The sequence below is a fragment of the Garra rufa genome, chromosome 6, assembly GCF_049309525.1.
Source record: "Garra rufa chromosome 6, GarRuf1.0, whole genome shotgun sequence".
NCBI lineage: Eukaryota > Metazoa > Chordata > Actinopteri > Cypriniformes > Cyprinidae > Garra > Garra rufa.
The window spans coordinates 1,521,844-1,534,952 of NC_133366.1; the positions used below are offsets into that span (position 1 = coordinate 1,521,844).

General features: G+C 36.7%; 1 long non-coding RNA gene and 1 pseudogene across 1 annotated transcript; both read right to left on the reverse strand.

Moving 5' to 3' along the window:
* Window positions 1-17: 17 nt before the first annotated feature.
* LOC141336178 (protein NLRC3-like) lies at window positions 18-9,053 on the reverse strand (annotated as a pseudogene).
* A 646-nt stretch (window positions 9,054-9,699) lies between these two features.
* LOC141336190 (uncharacterized) lies at window positions 9,700-10,974 on the reverse strand. The gene is made up of 3 exons (XR_012355692.1): window positions 10,746-10,974; window positions 9,957-10,104; window positions 9,700-9,824 (listed from the first exon to the last, which is right to left on the reverse strand). It is a non-coding gene; the product is annotated as an uncharacterized lncRNA (long non-coding RNA).
* Between the last annotated feature and the right edge of the window lie 2,135 nt (window positions 10,975-13,109).

Here is a 13,109-nt window from a genome sequence, read left to right on the forward strand (position 1 = left end):
TTGTGTGTTGATGTGACTGTTTTTAATCTCCACAATAGACAATGTCAACTTGATTCATTTCTATACGTTTTTAACATTCATCATCATCCTGAGTGCACGCATAATGCAAAGCCACATAAAGCAGTGTCAGCACATAAACACACACTAAAAAGACTGGAACTAGCAGTTTAAATACATTTAACTCCAATGTCTATGATAATGTCCACAATAAAAATTAAAACTAAAAAAAAACAAGTCCAAGTCCAACAAGTGCCAACAGTGCAGAACACACTGTAAAATCTGTCCACATCTGTCTCGGCAACCTTAAAAAGTGGCCTGAGTTTTTTTTTTTTACTCGTGTACTTTAATCTGACAGAGAGAGAGGGAAGACTCATAATGAACACCAAATCCAGCATAGAGGGGTTCAGTGAATGTGGTGTTGAATGTGTGTAAGTGAGTGAGCGTCTGTGTGTCAGAGACACTGTAGAAGGACAGAATGCCAGCGGACATGTCTACATACACTCCTACTCTAGAAGAGGATAAAAGGGATAAAGGGGAAGGTATGTGAGTTTTCTTATTATTGTGACGAACAGTGAATCTGTCATCAAAGTACCACAGACTCCAGGATTTATCATTGTATCCAAACCAACATGATTTGTGTTCTTTCCTGCTGATTCCTTTATATGCCACTGCTATGACTGCAAACCTCCCACTCCATTCAGCCTCCCAGTAATGGCGTCCAGTCAGACTCTCCCCACACAGAACCTGATCACAGGTATCAAAACTCTCTAGATGATCAGGATACGGCTGATGCGCATATACAAACATCACCTTCCTGTTCTCATCAGACAGAATGAGATGCGTGTTTGATGTGTTTGGATCCAATGTGAGATCACAGGCCCCTGAAAACAAGAAGAGAGAATCAGTGTTTCTGTTGTTCACTGACCGTAATTCTAATAGGTATTAATATAATATCTGAGTAGCATATATCATATAATTATTTAACAATATGACAGGATAGGCAACATAACCGATGATATGACTAAATATTGAAAAAAGTCAGCTGAATTTAGAGGTGAATTATATTTGATTACATCATAAATACATGAAGGATAGGTTGAGGATGGTTTGAGGAAGTTTGAGAATCACTTATCTACAACAACAGTAATTATTCAAGGTGTGCACGTATTTGAAGACTTACATTTTCGTAGTCCTACTGACATTCTGATCGCTCCTCCATGATCCACACTATAAACACACAAAAACACTAAGCTAAACTTTATCTCTCATGGGCATTATCAAGACATTCATCACATGTAGTTTTTTTTTTTTTAATATACAATTTATTATCAGTAAAAATGTAGTAAAAAATGAAAAAACTTTTTGGATCTGCATTATTTTCTTCATCTGTCATACTTTGCAAATGTAGGGACTTCCATTTACACATGTGTAAGTTAAACCGACATTGCTCTTAGAACAAGAGTAAGTGGTAGTCAGTAATTTGGTGCCAATTTAAAAAAGATTGTTTTATTTTATTTTGATGGTCCCTTTAATACATTCGGTTGACTTCAAGTAATGTTGTATCAATATATCTAACTCTCATTAGAGTGTTAGTAGACTGGTAGGGTGAGGGTTACAATAAGTTGACTTACAAAATTTACTTATAGTCAGTAGAATATCTGTCGGGTGACCAAAACAATAAAAAGTCAGCAGATAAGCAGTCCACTCATACTTTAATGAAAGTTACTTGACATATTGGTGCAACATTACTTATTGTCAACAAAATGTTCAAAAGGAACCATCAAAAAAAAGGTTACTAAAAAGTTTTACACATTCAGATATAAATAGCGGTTTTGTGAAGAGTCATCTGAATTGTGTACAGTCGTGGCCAAAAGTTTTGAGAATGAGACAAATATTAGTTTTCACAAAGTTTGCTGCTAAATTGCTTTTAGATCTTTGTTTCAGTTGTTTCTGTGATGTACTGAAATATAATTACAAGAACTTCATATGTTTCAAAGGCTTTTATAGACAATTACATGACATTTATGCAAAGAGTCAGTATTTGCAGTGTTGGCCCTTCTTTTTCAGGACCTCTGCAATTCGACTGGGAATGCTCTCAATCAACTTCTGGGCCAAATCCTGACTGATAGCAACCCATTCTTTCATAATCACTTCTTGGAGTTTGTCAGAATTAGTGGGTTTTTGTTTGTCCACCCGCCTCTTGAGGATTGACCACAAGTTCTCAATGGGATTAAGATCTGGGGAGTTTCCGGGCCATGGACCCAAAATGTCAACGTTTTGGTCCCCGAGCCACTTAGTTATCACTTTTGCCTTATGGCACGGTGCTCCATCTTGCTGGAAAATGCATTGTTCTTCACCAAACTGTTGTTGGATTGTTGGAAGAAGTTGCTGTTGGAGGACATTTTGGTACCATTCTTTATTCATGGCTGTGTTTTTGGGCAAAATTGTGAGTGAGCCCACTCCCTTGGATGAGAAGCAACCCCACACATGAATGGTCTCAGGATGCTTTACTGTTGGCATGACACAGGACTGATGGTAGCGCTCACCCTTTCTTCTCCGGACAAGCCTATTTCCAGATGCCCCAAACAATCGGAAAGAGGCTTCATCGGAGAATATGACTTTGCCCCAGTCCTCAGCAGTCCATTCGCCATACTTTTTGCAGAAGATCAATCTGTCCCTGATGTTTTTTTGGAGAGAAGTGGCTTCTTTGCTGCCCTTCTTGACACCAGGCCATCTTCCAAAAGTCTTGGCCTCACTGTGTGTTCAGATGCGCTCACACCTGCCTGCTGCCATTCCTGAGCAAGCTCTGCACTGGTGGCACTCCGATCCCGCAGCTCAATCCCCTTTAGGAGACCATTCTGGCGCTTGCTGGACTTTCTTGGATGCCCTGAAGCCTTCTTAACAAGAATTGAACCTCTTTCTTTGAAGTTCTTGATGATCCTATAAATTGTTGATTTAGGTGCAATCTTAGTAGCCACAATATCCTTGCCTGTGAAGCCATTTTTATGCAACGCAATGATGGATGCACGTGTTTCTTTGCAGGTCACCATGGTTAACAATGGAAAAACAATGATTTCAAGCATCACCCTCCTTTTAACATGTCAAGTCTGCCATTTTAACCCAATCAGCCTGACATAATGATCTCCAGCCTTGTGCTGGTCAACATTCTCACCTGAGTTAACAAGACGATTACTGAAATGTCCTCAGCAGGTCCTTTAATGACAGCAATGAAATGCAGTGGAAAGATTTTTCGGGATTAAGTTAATTTTCATGGCAAAGAAGGACTATGCAATTCATCTGATCACTCTTCATAACATTCTGGAGTATATGCAAATTGCTATTATAAAAACTTAAGCAGCAACTTTTCCAATTTCCAATATTTATGTAATTCTCAAAACTTTTGGCCTCGACTGTACAACAGGAGCAGTTCAAGACCCTTATTAAGTCTTGTTTATTTAAACATTCAAGTGATTTTAAGCAGTTCAATCACAACGCGCTGTGAAAGATAACTCAAAGAGGTTACAGGTGGATTCAGGTCTGAGAAACTTGAGGGCCAGTCAATGGCATCAATGCCTTTGTCATTCAGAAATTGCAGACAAACTCTGGCAATATGAGGTTAGGCATTTTCCTGCACCAGGTGGAACCCATGGCCCACTGTTGCCACTTTCATTTGCACTAAAGCAGCTGAAACTAATTTAAAATCACATATGCTTCCTAACTAGACAAATTGATATACCTGCCGATTAACTCACTTTGTGTTATACTGTGATAATTAAGTGTTCATTTATTTATTTATTTTTTTCCTTTTTTTGAGCAGGGTATACAAAAGTGTACAATTTGTCAAGGTCCTGCCCTGGCAGCCTTGTCAGTCTTGTCTTTGTTTAATGTCTCTTTGTTTCTCTTGTGCTTGAGCATATGGCTGTGTCTTTATTTGTGTTGGCCATGTGCTCCCCTTGTTCTGCCTCCTTGTTTTCAGTTACCACGCCCCCTTGTTTGGTCCTTGTTTGTCTAATTTTGTTCACTTGATCCTCGCCAAGCCCTCTGGTCCAAGCCCTTTGTGCATTCTCCTTGCTAGTGTCTTTAGTCTTGTTGTTGCTTGCTATTCAGCATATTTCAGTCTATTTTTCCCCCTTTCTCTTGCTATATTCTAGTTTTTATTTTGTTCCTGGGTTTAGACTATAGTCTAGTTCCAGTCTTTATGGTTTAGTTCTTAAACTTTTGACTTCTGCCTTTTGACTGCCTCATCTTTCTGTGTTTTCAGTTCTGTTAATAAACTTTGTTCCTATGTTCATTCTGCATGTGGGTCCTCTCTTGCCAAACCCTGATACAATTACTGAACAATGTTTCTTACTGCCCCACATACTTGAGTATCTGCAGTTTATAGTTTGGATCTTCTAGTTTCTGGTTGAGCAGCTGGACTCCTGATGGTCCTGGGTGATTGTAGCTCAGATCCAGCTCTCTCAGGTGTGAGGGGTTTGAACTCAAAGCTGAAGACAAATAACCACAGCCTTCCTCTGTCACCATACAGCCAGACAACCTACAGACACACATCAAAAGTCAGATAATCTACAGACACGCATCAAAAGTCCAATATTATTGGTCACACCTATCATGTACATACACTTATACTCATTGGTCTGAATTATATTAAGATAAATTTGGCTTTAGGGTTGAATGCATTGCGTTTGGTTTAATACGCAGTGCTATTTTTAAGCTTCCAGCAAATTCTACCATTATTTTTTATTTGATCAAGATTATTTAGAAACTACTCTTAATAAATATTAAGTGTGCCCAAACATTTGACTGGTACTGCACTCATTCTCTCTATATAGAAATCAATGTAAAATCTGATCCAAAGCACAGACAGAAAGGTAAAATTACGCTGTGTGTAAGATGACCGTGCCTGCTAGAACTACACATAATTTGCAATTGCTATAATCAAAATAAAATCATGTTGACATGCCCTCACCCACACACTGTTTATCTCCCAGCATGGAAAATCTTTTAAAGGTAGCAGTTAATCATTGTTCAGTACATCATTTTAAAAGACACATCTCTTCTTTTAATTACCTTAGTATATTCAGCTGACAGTTTGAACTCTTCAGTCCATCAGAGAGCAGCTTCACTCCTGAATCCCGCAGGTCATTGTTACTTAGATCCAACTCTCTCAGGATGGAGGACTGTAACACTGATGACAAACTCTCACAACACTCAACAGTGAGATTACAAGACTGTAGCCTGTGTGGAAAAAATAACAAATAATGATATAATGTGCATCAGACAGGGTTTATAACCTAGGATTTGTAAGCAGAAAAAAAAACTTTGATTGTGAAGTTCATAAAATCAGTTTAATATCCAAGCTTATTTAATTTATAATACAAAATAGGTATTTATGAAATAAAATAGGTCTAATTTGACTTGTCTGATTGAAATTCAGTGTCACTTAAAGAAATGTATTATTACCACCCAATTGGAAAGACTAATTATGCATATAAATTAATAATTGTAAACATTTCTTACAGTGCCCTTCTGGTGTTTTTGATCACTGGCAGCATTCTCATCAGTGCTTCTTCAGATCTTTTGTATTTCTGCAGTTCCAACTTATCTTGAGTCACTTCTGACATCAGAAGCACATACACCAGAGCCGACCATTGAGCAGAGGAGAGATTCTGTTCTGAAAGATTTCCTGAGCTCAAATTCTTCTGGATGTCCTTGACAAAGTCATATTTCAGTTCACCCAGACAGTAGAACAGGTTGATGGTCCTCTCCACAGATTTCTCCTTCTCTATTGTCTGTTTGATATAGTCAACAGTGTCTTTAATGTTAACGGTTTTCAGTTCCAGTTCTGGCAGCAGTTCCTTCAGGTCATTCTGATTGGACCCCAGTGAAAGACCCAAGAGGAACCGAAGGAAAAGGTCCAGGTGTCCGTTCTCGCTTTGTAAAGCCCTGTTGACTGCAGACTTTATAAGATGAAACAGCTGCTTATTAGACAGTTTCCATGATAGCGTCTTTTTCCAGGTTTGAAGAAATAGGTTTGATTTCTCATCTTTGTAATTCAGAAACACATACAGTAGAGGGCAGCAAGGAACTCCTGGACACTGAGATGTACAAAGCTGTAAATGTTTTTGGCTGAAACAGCCTTTTCTGTCTGAAAGATCTGAGTGCATAAACCAGAGTACACTGACCCTTCACTGACATCTAGTCCACACTCCTCAAGATCTTCTTTGTAGAAAATCAGATTTCCTTTCTCCAGCTGTAGAAAGGCCAGTTTCCCAAGCTTTAGAACAATCTGATCAAATGAGCTGGCTTTGAACTTAAGTTCAGGATTATCACTGTATTTTTTTTTCCATCTGCTGCTTCTGAGAAAGCAAAAAGTTTATGTACATCTCTGTGAGAGTTGTAGGAGTTTTGTCATTGCTCTCTTGAGCCAGCAGAGACTGAAGAACAGAGAGAGAGATCCAGCAGAAGACAGGGATATGGCACATGATGTAAAGACTCCTGGATTTCCTGATGTGATGGATGATGTTTTCAGCAACCTCAGGACTACTGTTTTTGATGAAGTATTGCTCTTTTTGCTCATCACTGAATCCTCGTACCTCTGTCACCTGATCAATGTAGTCTCTGGGTATCAGACCGGCTGCTGCCAGTCTGGATGTGATCCAGATGAGAGCAGAGGGAACCAGATGCCTTTTGATCAGGGCTGCGTTTCCCGATAACGATTGATCTTAGCACTTAAGAGTGTTTTCTACGAGTCATTTTGCGAACGTTCGTTATTGTTTCACGTGCGTTTCCCAAAAATGCACTTAACACAATTGCACGTAGCCCTGCTTTAAGTGCTACTTAGGAGTCGCTATCCATTGGTCAAGTGCTGAAACGTCACGCTGTAGAATGGCTCCTCATTGTTGCACATGCTGTTATAGCAATCCATATAATTTTTGATTTCCGATTCTTCTTCTATTTGTGTGAATGTGTATTCAACTCGAATAACATAAAAAGTCCTGTAATTTCTTCTTGAGCAAGTTTAAAAACATAAATTAACTGGAAATGTCGTACTGTAAAAACCACTGTCTTGCTCCAATCTGGCATAAAACAAATTCTAACAGTCCTTGCCGGAAAAGACATCAGCATCATTTTCGATATTTTTATGAAAGCTTAATTATTTAAGTAGAATTATTTATCAATTTCTTTATCAACTATTGCTTTTTTCACATCAAAATAAATAAATAAGTAAATAAATAAATAAATAAATAAGCTACATTTAATATATGTAAAAACAAAGAAAATACATTTTTCAAAAAGAGGAAATTAATATTATTTTAATGGAGGTGGAGCTACAAAAACATCATGTCCGCAAGAGCAATCAGGTTCACCTTCTATTGGCAGACACTTACCATCTTGAAATCTAGTTCAATTAGATTTAAGTTTTTTTTTTATAAATGTGCCTTAGAAAAAAACTTTACTGGGGTCCATCTTGAGACGAAACAAAGGGACTGATATATTTTAAGATCAGTCAGTGCAAGTGTCCTTCAGTTGAAAAAGCTCATTTTAGTCTGAATAGGCTTAAGCCTTGTCTGTGAAAAGAGGGGTATATATTTTACCTCAGCTTGAGTCTTGAGGGTGTGCGTGGCAATATAGTATTATGGCCTATCTGTTAGCCTATCCATATACAGTAGGTGTAGAAAAATGTTTAATGTGCACATTCTTTATCAGCACTGTTTTATATAAATGTACTCTCCATATACAGTACATTTATAAAAGCACAACCTTTGACCATTATGAACCTAACAAGAGAATAATTTCAGGTAAGAGGTAATTAATGCAATTTCTAAAATCAGTGATTCAGTTTCTTCAAGTGGGGCCTTCTGCAATTAGTGAAATATACTGTATGACAATCAGTGTGTGACGTGAAAATTATCACAGCCTGAAAAACTTTTTTTTTCATTCTAACATTTATTTGTCATTTTTATTTTATTTCTTTATTCGTTATTATTTATATATTGAATTGTGTAATGAGTAGAAAATAGAAATGAATAAAAATATACGTACAAATAAAATGAAAAATAAATATAAGTAAATTTTAGTTGCAATTTGCCGGTTGTCCAGCAGGTGCCCTCATAACTCTGTCTCCTTACGATGCACTTAAGGCTTTACGATTACACCAGAGCACTCGTAGATCTACGAAGATTTTCAAGTGCTACTTAAGTTACGATGTTTTTGGGAAACAGACCGTAATATTAAGATCAGTCGTACGATCATTTTTACGAACTTCTTAGGCTTACGATGCTTTTGGGAAACGCAGCCTAGGTTTGTAACTATCTTACCCACTCTTGTTTTTTTATTCACATCAGTTAATCCATCATTATCATGAAATCTCAAAGAGAAGCGGCATTCATCCAGCCCATCAAAAATAAACATGACCTTACCGTCATCTTCAGGAAGCGAGGAGAGATCTTCAGACCCACTAAAGAAGCATTCGTGAAGCAGTTCCAAGAGACTGCAGTTCTTTGTAATCATATTCAGTCTACGGAATGGGAGTGGAAAATGAAGCGTATGTCCTGATTTTCTTTTCCTTCTGCCCAGTCAAGAATGAATTTATTGACAGAAACTGTCTTTCCCACTCCTGCAATCCCCATTGTTAGCACTTTTTTGTTTTGCCGACCAGAGTCATGCAGGGCTTTGAATAGGTCATTGCACAAGACTGTGGTGTCTTTCACAGTAATTTGGATGATAGTCAGTTCGATCTGTCTCACCTCATGGTCACTCACTATTCCTCCAGTCTCATTCTCTACTACGTATAGATCAGTGTAAATATCATTCAGATATTTCTGATGACCTGTTTGTGAATTGCCAACCAATATCCGCTCATAGTCCTCTTGTAATCTGTTTTCCAAAACGTGCCACCATTATATCCACTGTGTCTAAAACATCTGCATTCTCCATTTCAGAAGCTGAGACACACACTTATGATTCTTCAAGTAAAACTGAAACTCCTTCAGTTCAGCTTCTAGCAGGTCCTTCAGTGAGTTTACAAGCAGCTCCTTAACAGATGCCATCTTCATTCAATGTTTATCTTCTGCAGAACAAAAACAAAGTGAGTTTCACACTTAGCATGTGCATTTGTGCACATTTACATTCTAAAATGTTTGCTGCAGTTAGATCAGGTCATGAGTGACAGTGCAGTAAAACTTATTTTACTAATTAACTGCTAATGTTCATGAGTTACATGTTCTATTTCTAAATTACTAGAGGCTATACACCAGCTTCAAACGAAGCGACTGCCAGCTGCAACTTGCTCTACTATCCAGACAGTAAATTATATACGGACTTTAACACAAAACCAGCAATAAGGGTCAAATTTAATTGAAGATTAAACTAAACTGAGATTTCCCTGAAAGCTAAATAAATAAGCTTTGTATTGATGTATGTATGTCTGCTAAAATAGGACAATATTTGGCCGAGATACAGCTATTTGAAAATCTGGAATCTGAGGGTGCAAAAACATTTATTGAGAAAATCATCTTTAATGTTGTTCAAACTAATCAAAAAAATTAAGTTCTGATATATTTTCGGTACTAAATATACAAATTATCTTCATGGATCGTGATCTTCATGTAATGTACTAATGATTTTTGGCATAAAAGACAAATCGATAATTCTGACCCAAACAATGTATTTTTCTGTCTATTGCTACCAATATACCTGTTCCACTTAAGACTGGCTTTGTGGTTCACGGTCACATTTCATGAATAATAATCAATCCCACATTATGGCACACACAAACACTGACACCAAACAGACAAGTAGAGGGATGCCAGCAGTCTTGACTGGAAAAAAAGTGAAGTAAGAAAAACACCAGTAGTAGGATTAAAAGATTTATCTTGAACTCTGTCAAGGAAACTAGCATGTACTGTATAGCCTTAACTGAACAATAAAATAACCAAAAAAGGAATGCATACCTGTGTGGTATTAAACTACTACATTGGCCCAGTGATTTGTAAAACGGATGGAGGATTCAGCTACAGGCACCATCTTCTGGCGAGCTGTGAGAATTCATTTGGTTGGAACCTCTCAGTGTATTATGGGTATTGGCTAACTGTTGGATTTCTGAGTACATGAAGGAAAAAACGGGACAGCTCTTAAATATAAATATTTAAAAATAAAATGTAAGTTACTCAAATGTACTTAATGTTTTAAAGGATAAAACATATTATGCCTGTTGTGCAAATACAAACAAAACAAAAGAAAAACAGGTGCAGGGTTGGATAGACTCAATGTTTTTAGCTGTTTGTGATAGCAAGGGAAAGCTCTTTCATTCTGCGTCAAAAGCAACAACAAAATAGGCAAAATGACAATGATACTAAAGCGAGACAGAAACATACTGAAAATAGACGGAAAGGGCTTTTTGAAATATTTACATTTACTCTACAGTTTCTTTTCAGAAAAACTAAACTCCCTTCATGTGCCCTCATATGAAATCCTGCATACCCTGCTGCTCAGCAATAAACACCACTGATGAGTAAAAGAAAAAAACATCAGTGCAACACTGCATTGTAAACTGCATTGGACTTTAGACAATGAAAGACTGTAAAACACACACACCCTTTGTTCTAGAAATCAATTTCGAATTGTTGTTCTGGGTGTGTCTCTTAACATCGTTAACCATATTTTTGAAAGTAAGTTAATTTAAGTTAATGTAAGTTAATCTCTTGAATTATAAGCATTTCAAAAGAAAAAACAAAACTTACCCTATAAGATTGTTCAGCCCAAGTTGTATGTTCTTGCTTAAGGTCTTCAAACATTGAAATGAAAAGCCTGCAGTTTTGTGTTACATCTTTGATAAAGTCTTTTAATGTAACTAGAAAGGTCAAGAGAATTGAAACTTAAGTATAGCGAAAAACTATTCAATTACATTTTATACTGAAGAGTAATAATCAACAATCAGTGGTCTAATCAGCTCTGGGCTTCTAGCATCAGAGATACTGTTCAGTGGGATCAGAATTTGAAGCAACAGTCAGCTCAGTCTTTTATGATCAGGATGTGAGGTCATCTGTTTAACTCAGCCAAGGTGTCCATAAAAGTCCTTCTTCTTTCCTGTCCAAATATCTTGCAGCATAACTTGTTGCATCATGTGCCTAAACACACACAGACATCAGAATGTTTGAGAGAGAAAAAACTACATTTAGCAGACACTTTTATCCAAATTAAGCAATCAAAAACAGGAAAAGAGCAATAACATGCAAGTGCAATGCAATTCGTATTCTCAGTTCTCTTTTTAATTAATTTAATTATATAATAAATAAAAAGAAAATAGAAAAAAATAGTTAGTTCTCTGTTCTAGTTGTTTTCTATCTATCTATTTTTAGGCCTCTAAAACTAGCTTGCTTTTTTCTTTTTTATTCTAAGAAAACAAGTAAGTAAATTAATAGAGATAGAATACAAGAAAAACAGAGAAGTTAGTGTAAGTTTGTTGGCTGTTTTTTATTTAAAGAAAACAAGCAGTGTTGGAGCTATTCTGTACTTTGTTTATTTTAGGCTTAAGTTAAGTTATAGCCTGATTTATTTCCTTTCTTTTCTTGCTAAAGTTAATTTGCTTTATTTTGCATTTATGCTTATTTTCTTGTGTATTTACATTGTTGTTTATTGGTCACATGGTGCTATGTTAATTTACATAAGTAGGTCAAGGTGGGAGGCACCTCAGGCTGCGAGGGCATATGGTTTTTTACCAGCGTAAGAGAGTCCGCAGAAAATGCCTGTGAGCTTGCTTTCTTTGTGTAAATAAACCTCCTCAAACTCATCTTTTGCTATGGACCTTAGATTATTTTGGTACCTCTAAACCTGCGTAAAGCCTAACCCATGACGTAGCCTCAGTGGCCATTTGAGAAGTTTTGATATTATTAGTTTGTTTAAGTTTATGGACAAATAGCCACTACAAGCAGTAAGTAATTAAAAAAAAATAGAATTAGAATAGAGGGTGTTAGAGTTAGAGGGTCAAATAAAGATAGAAGAGATGTGTTTTTAGCCGATTCTTGAAGATGGCTAAGGACTCAGCTGTTCAGATTGAGTTGGGCAGGTCGTTCCACCAGAAGGGAACATTTAATGTTTGGGATGGCACAGTAATGTGCCGTTCACTTGCAGAATGCAAGCTTCTAGAGGAACATAAGTCTGAAGCAATGAATTGAGGTAAAGGGGTGCAGAGCCAGTGGTGGTTTTGTAGGCAAACATTAATGCCTGAAATTGTATGCGAGCAGCTATTGGTAGCCAGTGCAAATCGATATAGAGAGATGTGACGTGCATTCTTTTTGGCTCATTAATCTTGCAAACTCATTCTGGATTAATTGTAAAGGTTTGATAGAACTGGTTGGAAGACCTGCCAAACGAGCATTGCAATAGTCCAGCCTGGATAGAACAAGAGCTTGAACAATGAGTTGTGAAACATATTCTGAAAGAAATGGCCTGATTTTCCTGATGTTGAATAAAGCAAATCTGCAGGACCAGGCAGTTTTAGCAATGTGGTCTGAGAAAGTCAGCTGATCATCAATTATTGATTATTTTTGTCTTATTTCTAGTCAAAATATCTAAAAATTCCTAAATTAAGATGCATTTACTAGATAAGCAAAATTTTCCAGTGGGGAAAAAAACTAAATTAAGTGCAGTTTGCTTAAAATAAATAAAATTTCCGGCCAGTGGGGTATGTAAAATACTCTTGTTTTAAGAATATTTTACTTACCCCGTTGGCAGATAATTTAACTTGTTTCTAGGGGGATAAAACTAAATTAAATACATTTTGCTTAAAACAAGACTAAATATCTGTCATCAAATGAATGTCATTTTGCTTATAAATGCATTATGAGCTCATAATTATAATGCTCATAAGATTATCTTTAGATATTTTGAAAAGGAAACAACAAAAATAGTAAGTTACAATCTTTTTTCCTCAAATTTTGTGTTTTGCACATCAGACATTTTATGGTAAATTCTAATCAGTATAGCTAAATGAAACGCAAAAATAATAAAACAAAACAGCAGCATAATTGCAAAATTCCTTCAGCATTACGACTTTAAAACATATTAATCCCTTAGTGTACTGGGCATGGGAAAAACATGTCTAT